The sequence below is a fragment of the Vitis vinifera genome, chromosome 12, assembly GCF_030704535.1.
Source record: "Vitis vinifera cultivar Pinot Noir 40024 chromosome 12, ASM3070453v1".
Taxonomy (NCBI): Eukaryota; Viridiplantae; Streptophyta; class Magnoliopsida; order Vitales; family Vitaceae; genus Vitis; species Vitis vinifera.
Genome location: NC_081816.1, coordinates 17,388,119 through 17,398,866, shown reverse-complemented (window position 1 = coordinate 17,398,866; position 10,748 = coordinate 17,388,119). Strand labels below are relative to the sequence as shown.

At 38.4% G+C, this 10,748-nt stretch overlaps 1 pseudogene; it reads right to left on the bottom strand.

Annotated features, from left to right (window-relative positions):
• Positions 1–552: 552 nt before the first annotated feature.
• Positions 553–2,459, bottom strand: LOC100855062 (anthocyanidin 3-O-glucosyltransferase 2-like; annotated as a pseudogene).
• Positions 2,460–10,748: the final 8,289 nt, after the last annotated feature.

Below are 10,748 nucleotides of genomic sequence, written 5' to 3'. Positions count from 1 at the left end.
TATTTCATTTTCTAATGGACTCAAGACAATTTCCTCCTATTTCTAAGAGGCTATTATAGAACGGTGGACTCTATTCTCTCACATGCTTGGATATGAATCGACTAAATATGACTCTTTTCCACTTTTAATTAAGTCTATATATGTCTAACTCCTCAAATATTTTCAAAAACAATATTATTTACTACTACAACATCAAACTTGTAGAAAAGAAGATACATATTACTTAAAAATAGGATAAATTTCTATGAATGACTACATGAAACGATAGTTCTCTATATATCCAACGTCAATAACAATTGAATTGAACATATTCCCAAACTCATTATGCATAGGAAAATAAAGTTTTAGCAACTCAATAGTTTTATTCACCTTGGTAAAACAAATTCAATAGTTTGTGAATTGTTTATTACATGGTTAATATTGTTTGTTAGTTTAACTCCTTTTAAGAAGTTAATCAATTGTGTATTCCTTGACCAATGGGATCTGTACGTAATTAAATTTATGCCCTTTTAAACTTTTTACTAAATAATATAAAGACCGAGAACAAACTTGTGAAATTCGAATGCTCAAATTTTTTTATTTCATCGAAGAAATTATTTGAAAATTGAAACACGTACGGCATATGATAAAGGATCTAAGGCCTACAATTGGTATATTAAATATCACCTTATTGCTTAATTACATGGAATGTTGGTCAATCACGTCTTCAATAAAATGACCCAAGGAAAAGTGCGAGGATCCACCCTCTATCATCACTTTTCTACTTATCTTTTTCATTTCTTCCCTCTTCTTCCTCACTTCATTGTCAATATTCATTAGATTCTTTAATCCAATTTCAATCTCCTGAGCACTTACAATATAACTACTATCCTTATTATAATCCATTTTAATTTCTACCGCTAATCCCAAATCTTTCACCATTTGAAACGCATTGATTTGTTGTTCTGCAAACATCGGCCAAGTGGCTACAGGAACACCATAATACATGCTTTCTAGCGTAGAATTCCATCCACAATGAGATACAAATCCTCCAACCGCTGAGTGGGCCAAAATAGCTACTTGTGGAGCCCATCCGATCACCTTTCCAATCCTGGCTGTCCGGTGTAAGAACCCTTCTGGTAGAACTTCCTCCACATTTGCATAATTGCTTGGAGATTCTATTTTACCCTTCGGTGGGGGTTGACGAAGGGACCACAGGAAGCGATGCCCGCTACGTTCTAGCCCATGTGCTATCTCTTTGACCTGATCCCCACCAAAGCTTCCCATGCTTCCGAAGCACAGGAATAGCACTGATGATGGAGGCTGATCATCAAGCCAGGTCATGACGGCGCTATCATCTTGTTGACGCCCAACAGATCCCCCTTGCGTGTTGAGTACTGGTCCAACGGGGTACACCGGGGGTATTGTACTGCCAGAAAATGATTGAATAGCGTGTGACTCGAGCTCAACAAATGTATTTACCATAATACCCTTGACTTGTCTGAATCTCCTTGTGTGATACAGAAACTTCTCAGCCCCACAGCCTTCCTTGTCAAACATCACAGAAGGGAAGACCTTACCTGGAACCGGGTTAGCATAACTCGGAACCTCCAGCTCAGCATGCGAGTCCTTGAACTCATTGAAATCCAAGCCCTCATAATCATGGAGGAACTGAAGATGGAACATGAAGCCAAGAAAAGCGGCGCTGGAAGTGAAGAAGAGATATGAAGGCACCTCAAACTCATCGGCCACATCAGTCATGGAGGTGCAGAACATATCAATAACGAACCCACCGAGCCGAACGGAGTTGGAGCGAGTGATCTCGTGGACGGCGTCTCTCGAGTGGTATCTGAGGTTTGAGGAATTTAGTGATCCCTGTAGTTCCAGGGCTGACCTCTACAGGAGGAAGTGTGAGGAAACGTATGGAATCAGAGTCGGAGGTCATACTATCATTGGACCCAAACGGAAACTTCATAATCAAGATTGTGATTGACAATCGGCGGTCTCGGTGAGTCATCAGCTTTGCAATCTCCACTGTGGCCGCAAGGTGGCCGATCCCAGGAGATGGGATGAAGACAAGCTCAGTTTGCTTCATCACTAACCAGCGATTACTGCAAAGAGAAAAATATTGGATGCGTTGAGGGCTTTGTGGTGGGGTGACACATACTTGTGGCTGATCGGGTTATAAACGACCTTTCAATAGTCTTGGCGGGCGAGGAACTGACGTCATGCCTTTGCTGGTTCAGTCTATTTCCTCCTACTTGTCGTTTTTGTATGATTCATGGTTGGCCTTTATTGAAGTTCGAGGCAACAATGGATAGTTTCAAGAATTCTGTATAAAACAAACAATTAAATATATGATTCATTCCCCCTCGAGGAAGGGTCCAAATAGGTAGGCTACACTTTTTCAAAAACTCCGGTGACCGAAGCTTGAAATCAAAATCACCAATTTCAGAAGCAAGCACACAACCAGCAGGCATTCTGGACATGTTCCATGGAGATTCAGAATTCTGGAAGGGAAGGAAGGAAAGAAAGGTTGCAAGAAAGATGTTCTATAGCAGAGGACTGGTTTGGCTTACGTTTCAGGATGCTATGTCTCTAATGGATTAGATAATCATGTAATATCAAGGGAAGAGCAGGATGCTTATGCTATTCAGAGCTTTGAGCGCGGTATTGTTGCCCAAGATGGTGGTTCCTTTGCATGGGCGCGGTATTGCTGCCCAAGATGGTGGTTCCTTTGCATGGGCGCGGTATTGCTGCCCAAGATGGTGGTTCCTTTGCATGGGAAATTGTTTTGGTTGAAGTTTATGGTGGAAAAGGGAACGCCCATGTAGGAGGCATCCTTTCCAGAATGTTATTTGTTCGTAATTTCACTAGTAAAGCTGAAGATTTAATTTTGGAAGGAGAACATGATGAGATGGTTAATTGTTAAATGTGATCATCACCAGATTTTTCATGGATAGAAAGAAAGAGATGGGTGTCTTCGCCAAGGAAGAGCAGTAGCAAAGGCTAGGGTATGGGTTTTCTTCTGGTCTTCTTCCCTGAAGACGACTCCATTATCAACAAGAAGAAGAATCTCTTTTGTTCTTATTCTTCCTCCTTGAAATACACCATGAGAACCCACAACTTCAACATCTTCACCAGGGTGCAATCCACCATCTCCATCAACGCCTTGATCATTTTTATCACCCACCACCATTGCAGCCTCCTCACCCCACTTCATTGCCTCCCAGAGATGGCTATCATAGAAATCTACAGCTAGCAAGCTTAGTGCCACACCCAAGACCTCCAAATCCACCCGCAATTCCATGTTCTCCACCACCTGGTTTCGAAAAGAGTGGAGGAGCAATTCGCAGAAATCATCCTCTTATGCGTTACAAGGCATGGGTTTGTACAAAAGAGGCACTAGAGAGATGAATGATCTTCTTGACGGTCATGTGACTAAGGATGTTACTTAGGACTAGTTTCGTGTGTTCTTGAGGGCATTGTATCGATCCTCCATCTTCCCCAGGACAAATGTTTTAATATTTTCTTCATTGTTGGCGTCGGAACTTGGGCTTATAGTTTAGGAAGAGACCGAGTCTTTCTCGAGACTAGTTCGTCGCTACGGCGAATTGAATAGCATGAGTGAGGAGTCCGGAGTGACGAGTTTCAATGTGACCCAGTTCTTGAAATTTGGAAAATAGGAGAAGACACAGGAAATGAGCATACCAGAGAGACAAAGTTGTCTTAACTGCTTGCAAGGCATTTGATGTGGGTGCCTAGACCATGAATGTTATCGGCTACATCGGAATTATCATGGCTAACAAGCAACTTATGTCCGCCGGTGATTACACATTCAACTATGCCCCCACTTTGACTGGGTTTCATTTTGTTGTTACTGCACTGATTGGTCTGGTGTCAAATGCTACTGGCTATTCTGCATCAAAGTATGTTCCTTTGTGAGAGTTTCTCTGGTTCTCAATTGTAGCCAATATTTCTATCACATGGATGAACTGGAGCCTCATGCTAAACTCAGTTGGATTCTATCAAATTTCAAAGCTGAGCATGATTCCAATGGAATGATTATTGCAGTTGTTGGAATGATAATTTATAGCTAGGCTGTGGAGATTAAAAAGCAGGCAAATGCGAAGCCAATGTCCAATGTTAAAAACAGCCTGACATAATAGGAAATTAGACTTCTGAAGGATGGGACAAAGAAAACACCAGTAAAGGATATTGAAATTGGTGAATCTAAGGAATAGATTGACACATGGTAGGCAAAACAGGCATGCATGGGTTGAAGGAGGATTCTGCTTTCATAGAGAAAAACGGCTAACACACGAAGAGGAGGGATCTCCACTTTCCATTAACAATCACATGACTATAAATAAAAGGATGTCATGGATTCTCTTCATGAGTACGTTTACATTGAGGGGGTGCACAATCTACAATGAAGACAGTCTGCATGTATAAATGGATCTCCAGTAGCACGCACTCCACATGAGTTTTGGAAGCAGCATAGCCATTTTGGGATGACAATTCTAGTGGTGCAAAAATTTTCAAAAAACTTTTTTTTTTCCTTACTGCTAGTTTTCATGCAACCACTGACCCTTTAGAGTTAAAATTTGTTACAACAACTTTAGAATATTTTTAAAAAATTTCCAAAGCTTGTATGACTTTCCTTACTCCTTGAACTTGAATTTAAAGTTTCATTTAAGTTAGAAAGCAATTCCAGAATAGAAGATATGAATGAGTCTTTAGGGGCCCTGTTTTTACCTAGTTCTGGAGACCCGAGATATTTTTGAAAAAATAAAATATCAGATGAATTTTTATATTTGAGTCAATATTTTTCTAGGCTTCTTGAAATTTATCTTAGAAACAAAATATTAAAAAATATGCCTTTTTGAAGGAGATATGATTTTTCAAAGTCGTGCCTACTGTGCATGCTGGATTCTGGACATCTGATTAGTTTGAGTGTTTTAAAAATATTTTTGGGTACTATCTGACCCTGGATTCATTTTTTTATGTGATATAGACACTTTGAACTCTGTGTGTGTGTGTTATTTTATTTTATTTTTATGATTTTATGAGATCATTTATTATTATTTTTAAAATCGTTTATGCATGTCACTTTTTCTTATCTAATCTAGACTTTGTAGAACCTTTAGGTGTCTTTGTTGTAAGCTGTTCTTTGAATGAGTGTTTGACTTTCGGAATGTTGATCTAGATGTGTAGGAGTTGTTTCCTAAAATTTTTCGTAATTAAATTCCACTTTAAGACATTTTTTTAGAAATTGTTCTATGATGTTTCCTTTTCTAACTGCATGATGATGGTTTTATACTTTACTTGAAATTGTTATTATTTTTGGAGTCATTTGATTTATCTTAGCTCAATTTTTGGCTTTGACATTGTATATTAGACATAATGGATATGTTATATAATTTATGCTTGTCCTAACCACTCTAGTATTTTTGGAGGAATCTTATAAAATATACTTGCTATCCAGGTATGCTCTCTATCCTCTAATTCCAAAATTTTATGAAAATGCATGTTATCATGAGCTATATCCATGTTTGAGCGCTATCCTTGATTGCGTTGATACTTGTTTGATTATCTCTAATAAAACACATGTTGAGTGATATACTATTCAAATTAATTTTGATTGTCTTATGATAGCAAGTAAGAAGTAGTTCAGGTACACACCCTAACTCTCCTTTATGATTGTAATTTGATTTCTTATTTGACATGCTAGTATTGACAGAATCTTGAAATCACCTTAACCTACCTAGGTATCTATAATCAACCAATTAATTACCTTATTTCCCTCAACTAGGTCAATAGAGACCTCTTTAGGGCTTAGAGGGGTGATACCTTTTAAAGGTACCTTCCCAATAGGTAACCTGATCCTCGGACCTAGACTCGGGTTTTTCAAAGACATGCTTTTTCAAAAACTATGGAGTCACTTGTTTAGGGTTTTCTTTCTTGTTTTATTTTCCCTTTAAAATAAAAATAAAATAAGTGGCGACTCCAACTTTTCCAAAACCAATTTTTCACTATATAAAAGCGAGTCTTGTCGATTAAGTGGGGACACACGTGAAAAATGCGGGTTGATTCCAATGGGGATTTTAAGGATCAAGCTTGAACACTAGTTGAGGAAAATGAGGCGTTTAATTGGTCAACTAAAGGGTACCTCCTTTTTTTTAGGTAAGGTGATTTTAGTTTGCTTGCTTGATTTGTTTGCTATCTTAACATGTTTGATTGCCTTGAATGATCATTGATTGCTTGCTTACTTTAGCATGATTCACTCTCACATATGATAGATAGGACTTTGATTGTTTGATATTTATCTGCTTGGTATGACTGCTTGTTGCATGACAACTCTTGATCTTGCATGATTATACGATTGCTTGTCTTTGTTCACTATCTCACTTTAGATCTTAGGTTTTTTGGATGCACCCACATCCTTCATTGTGCACTTTAAATTATCCTTGAGTATTGAGAGATGGGAAAGCCTTCACCATTAAGAAACCCCCTAGGAACACGAGGAAATGCATGTGTGGAGGTGATGACCACCTTGCATGGAAGCACCCCGTCTCCTTAGAGGGGTGCAGAGGGTTGCATACCACCGGAGGGTACAATTGCTTCTACTAGGGATCCTTTAACCCATCCATTTTATCTTATAGAGCCACCTCAACCTTATAGGCTAGCTTAGACCCAATTAAGATTTCATTCCTACACGTGGGTGCATCTGTGGACCTTTAGAGCTGCCTTGGTCACAATTAGGTTCAGTTATCCTCTTCATGGTCTCCTTTTGGTGTTCTCAAAGATTGGTAGATGTTTGAGTTTCAATTGGGCCACCTTTTTGCATTGTGATTAGTGTGTTTCCACCTCTTTTGAGCTTCATTCGTGTCATTTATCTTCCCGAGCCTTTGTACCTTATAGGATGTGTTATTCACTTCAATTTAGATTCGACTTCTTAGATCAGAGTTGGAGATAGATTGATCAGGGTTTCAAAGCAGTCAGGTATGGATCCTCAACATGATACAACTGATCGATTTACAGTCACCATGACTCTATTCATGAGGCATTAGTAGGTTTGAGCCAGATGATTGATGGACAGTGAGATAGATATCATCCAATTCAGGATGAGATGTCATGTGATTCATTGCCTCTCACCCCCACCACCCAATTAGCCAGTGACATTGTTGAGGGTGACATCATACATATGATGAGTTTAGTGGATACTAAGTCAAAGTTTATCAGATGAAAGTTCTTGTAGAGAACGTTAGTTTTTCTAAGATGGGAAATTTGATTGACATGGTTTTTTTCATGATGAGCCTGAGATGGATGTATTGGATGATAGTTGGATGGTTAGCACATATTAGCCAGAGATAGTTCACTCTCTTGATATGCTTGAGATCTTCATTGTTGAGAGTTTAGAAGAGATTCAGTTTATTTATGTTGGGGCATCCCACTTATGTTGATGATATGTTTGAGGACGATGTTAGCCCAGTTATGGTAATGGAGATTCATTTATTCCAGGAGACCCTAGTGACTTACTTGGAGTACACTACTTGTTATTAGAGAGTTGACCTCAGAGAGGAAATATGATTGACATATCTAGATAGAGACCAGTTCTCAGACCGTACCAATGTGGATCAACTGAAGAAGTATTACATTTGAGACCATGGTCACAGGATGGGTGGCCATTATTTCAGTTAACCTTACACTTTATCACCTCTCTCTATATATTAGACCGTTGCGAGCCCATTGAGCTTCAAGTGGTACGTTAAAGCCTTTTTTTCTTTCTTATAGCCTTGATTACCATTTCTACACTCGGGTTGGATGTATATTCATGCTTTGCTAGGAAAGTCTCATGAGCTTTAGACTTATAGGCCTATCTTCTCATTCTTGTTACCATCTCCTTATCACCTCGTTTGTTTTATTTTACTATCATCACATTTTCATTATCTTTCTTGCTTTTATCATTATTTGCTTCATCTTATCTCCTTTTTCTTAGGTTGATGATTCTTCACATCTTAGTGCAAAGAGGGCAGTCATATCACTCCATTCATCCCATCATTTGGCATTGATTCGGAGATTTTAGTTTGAGAGGTTGTCTCATGGGATGGGGTTCATGTATTCATCAGTGATTTGAGAGAGTTTGTTCATTCCTTACATCTTTCCCATTGGAGTTCAATTTATTGATGATCAGAGCATGTGCATTCCAAAAAAAAAAAAAAAAAAACCGAAAACAGAAAAAAGAAAGAAAAAAATAAAACAAATAACGAAAAAAAAAAAACAAAAAAACAATATAAAAAAAAACGCAATGATATGTTTGTGTATGGTACCTTGCTCAATTGGGCACTTATGTCACCTTTTGGGGTCTTTTTATTGGGTATATTTGTCATTGTGGATTCTTGTGAGATTTTTATGTAAGTTTTCACTTCTTGAGCCACTCTTGTTATGCATTTAGAGTGTCGAGGGTTCACGTGAGAGTTCTATGAGATCCTATGCTTCTTGGATCATGGTAGAAATGTATTAGGTATGAGAAATGAGTGACCTTTTACTAGGGTCTCCGAATCATTGTCTTATCTACCATTCCATCCTTGGTGACATGACTTTCCTTTATTGTACTAATATGGGTTGATCATCATTCATTCCACTTTCTCATTGTCTTCTTTTGTATCTCATCACCTCTTTCCAAATCTTCATTCCACCTTTTATCCATTTCCTACATCTTGATACACATTTCTGATTTGATACCTTTTTCACACTATTCACATGTTTCATTGATGGTTTGACCACTTATCATTTTTCTTATTCTACCATAGACATTTCCTTTGGTTACCTTTAGGTCCATGGCTCATGAGATCCTTCTATGCATTACATATTGTACACGAGAGTATGGTTTTGATCATTGGGTATTTGGGCCTAGTTTCCCTTCATTTCTATTACCCTATCACCCTAGCCTACATTACGTCCCATGTCTTAAGACCACCCTGAGGCCATGAGATCAGATGTCGTCTTTAATAACCCCTACTTGGACAGGTGTTTGAAATTTGGTTGATATTTAGATATCATCATGTTCTTCTAAGAGACATCTATTTGATGTTTGGACCCGATTCAGTTGTGGATATGGATGATTAGGATTGTACATTTGATGATGGATGATACGATGTTGTTTGATTTTTTTTTTATCTATCTACCATACATTTGATGCCATACTGGGACATATTTCCCTTTCGGTTGAGATTTATAAATCTTCATGGAGTTTCATGATCATCTCCACTCATGAGATACACACCGAGATGATGACCTGTTTGTTATCTTATCAGGATCCTCTAGTAAAGCCTCTTTTACGCCATTCAGTCAGGCCCACACTTTTTAATATTTAGATGTCCTCATGCTTCTTCTTTTGAGAGACACCTTTTCATGTTTGGACTTGATTCAGTTATGGATATGGATGATTAGGATTGCATATTTGATGATGGATGATTCAATGTTGTCTGATTTTTTATTTTTTTTTATCTACCATACATCTAATGCCATACTGGGGCGTATTTCTCTTTCGGTTAAGATTTATAGATCTTCATGGAGTTACATGATCATCTCCACTTACGAGATACACATCGAGACGATGACCTGTTTGTTATCTTATCATGATCCCCTAGTGGAGCCTCTTTTGGGCCATTTAGTCAGGCCCACTTTGATATTTAGATGTCCTCATGCTTCTTCTTCTGAGAGACACCTTTTGATGTTTGGACCCAATTCAGTTGTGGATGTAGATGACTAAGATTACACACTTGGTGATGGATGATTGGGTGTCATTTGATTTTTTCGACCTACCACACATCTAATGCCATATGGGGAATATTTCCATTTCGGTTGAGATTTGTAGATCTCCATTGATTTGCATGATCATCCCCATTTATGAGATACATGTCGAGTTCATGATTTGTTTTTATTTTACAATGATTCCCTAGTGAAGCCTTCCTTGAGCTATTCTATCAGGCTTATACTTTCTGATATTGTCGTGATTCTTTGATGGAGTTATCTCAGGCGCATAGACTCCCATATCATTATTTCAGTGGAGCACATGTCAGATCTCTTATACATCCCCATTGAGTTATTCTCGAGTCATCAGGATGGACCAGATGTACTAGTTGCTATACTGGGGCATATTTTCCTCGGTTGCCCACATGGTAAGATGCGTCAGTTGCTATACTAGGGCATATTCCCCTCTTCTGTTGTGGAAATGATCGTCTTCTCACAGAGTTGTTACCATTTTCTTTATTCAGTTAAGGGATATTTATTCGCATTACTAGTTATAGTATTGATGATTTATGCCGGGATGAGCCTTTAGAGGAGCCTGACCTTTGGGTTTTGACTGTCTCATTACCTACGACTCTTTAGTAGATCATTATGTTGGGCTAGTGACAATTGCCCCAGTGGACCATTTTTCTTGAGACCTACTAGTGGATCGTTCCTTTAAGATGATGACAGATTCCTCTAGCAAGGTATCTCGAGTTAAAGATATCCAGATTATTATGACACTTTGTCAAGCCTCATGATTTAGTTAGATGGGTTGTGAGACTTTATTTTATAGTTGATTTGACCATTCCGACTCTTCGACAAAGCATCTTTTGAGACTCATGGTGTCTCTTTTAGACATTTTCAATGGATCGAGATTTATGATGACACACCACACTGACGTTTTTTTCCTCTCATTATTCCCTTGCAGCTTAGCATTCAGAGCCACCACCATTTTAATAGGCGTTCAGAGC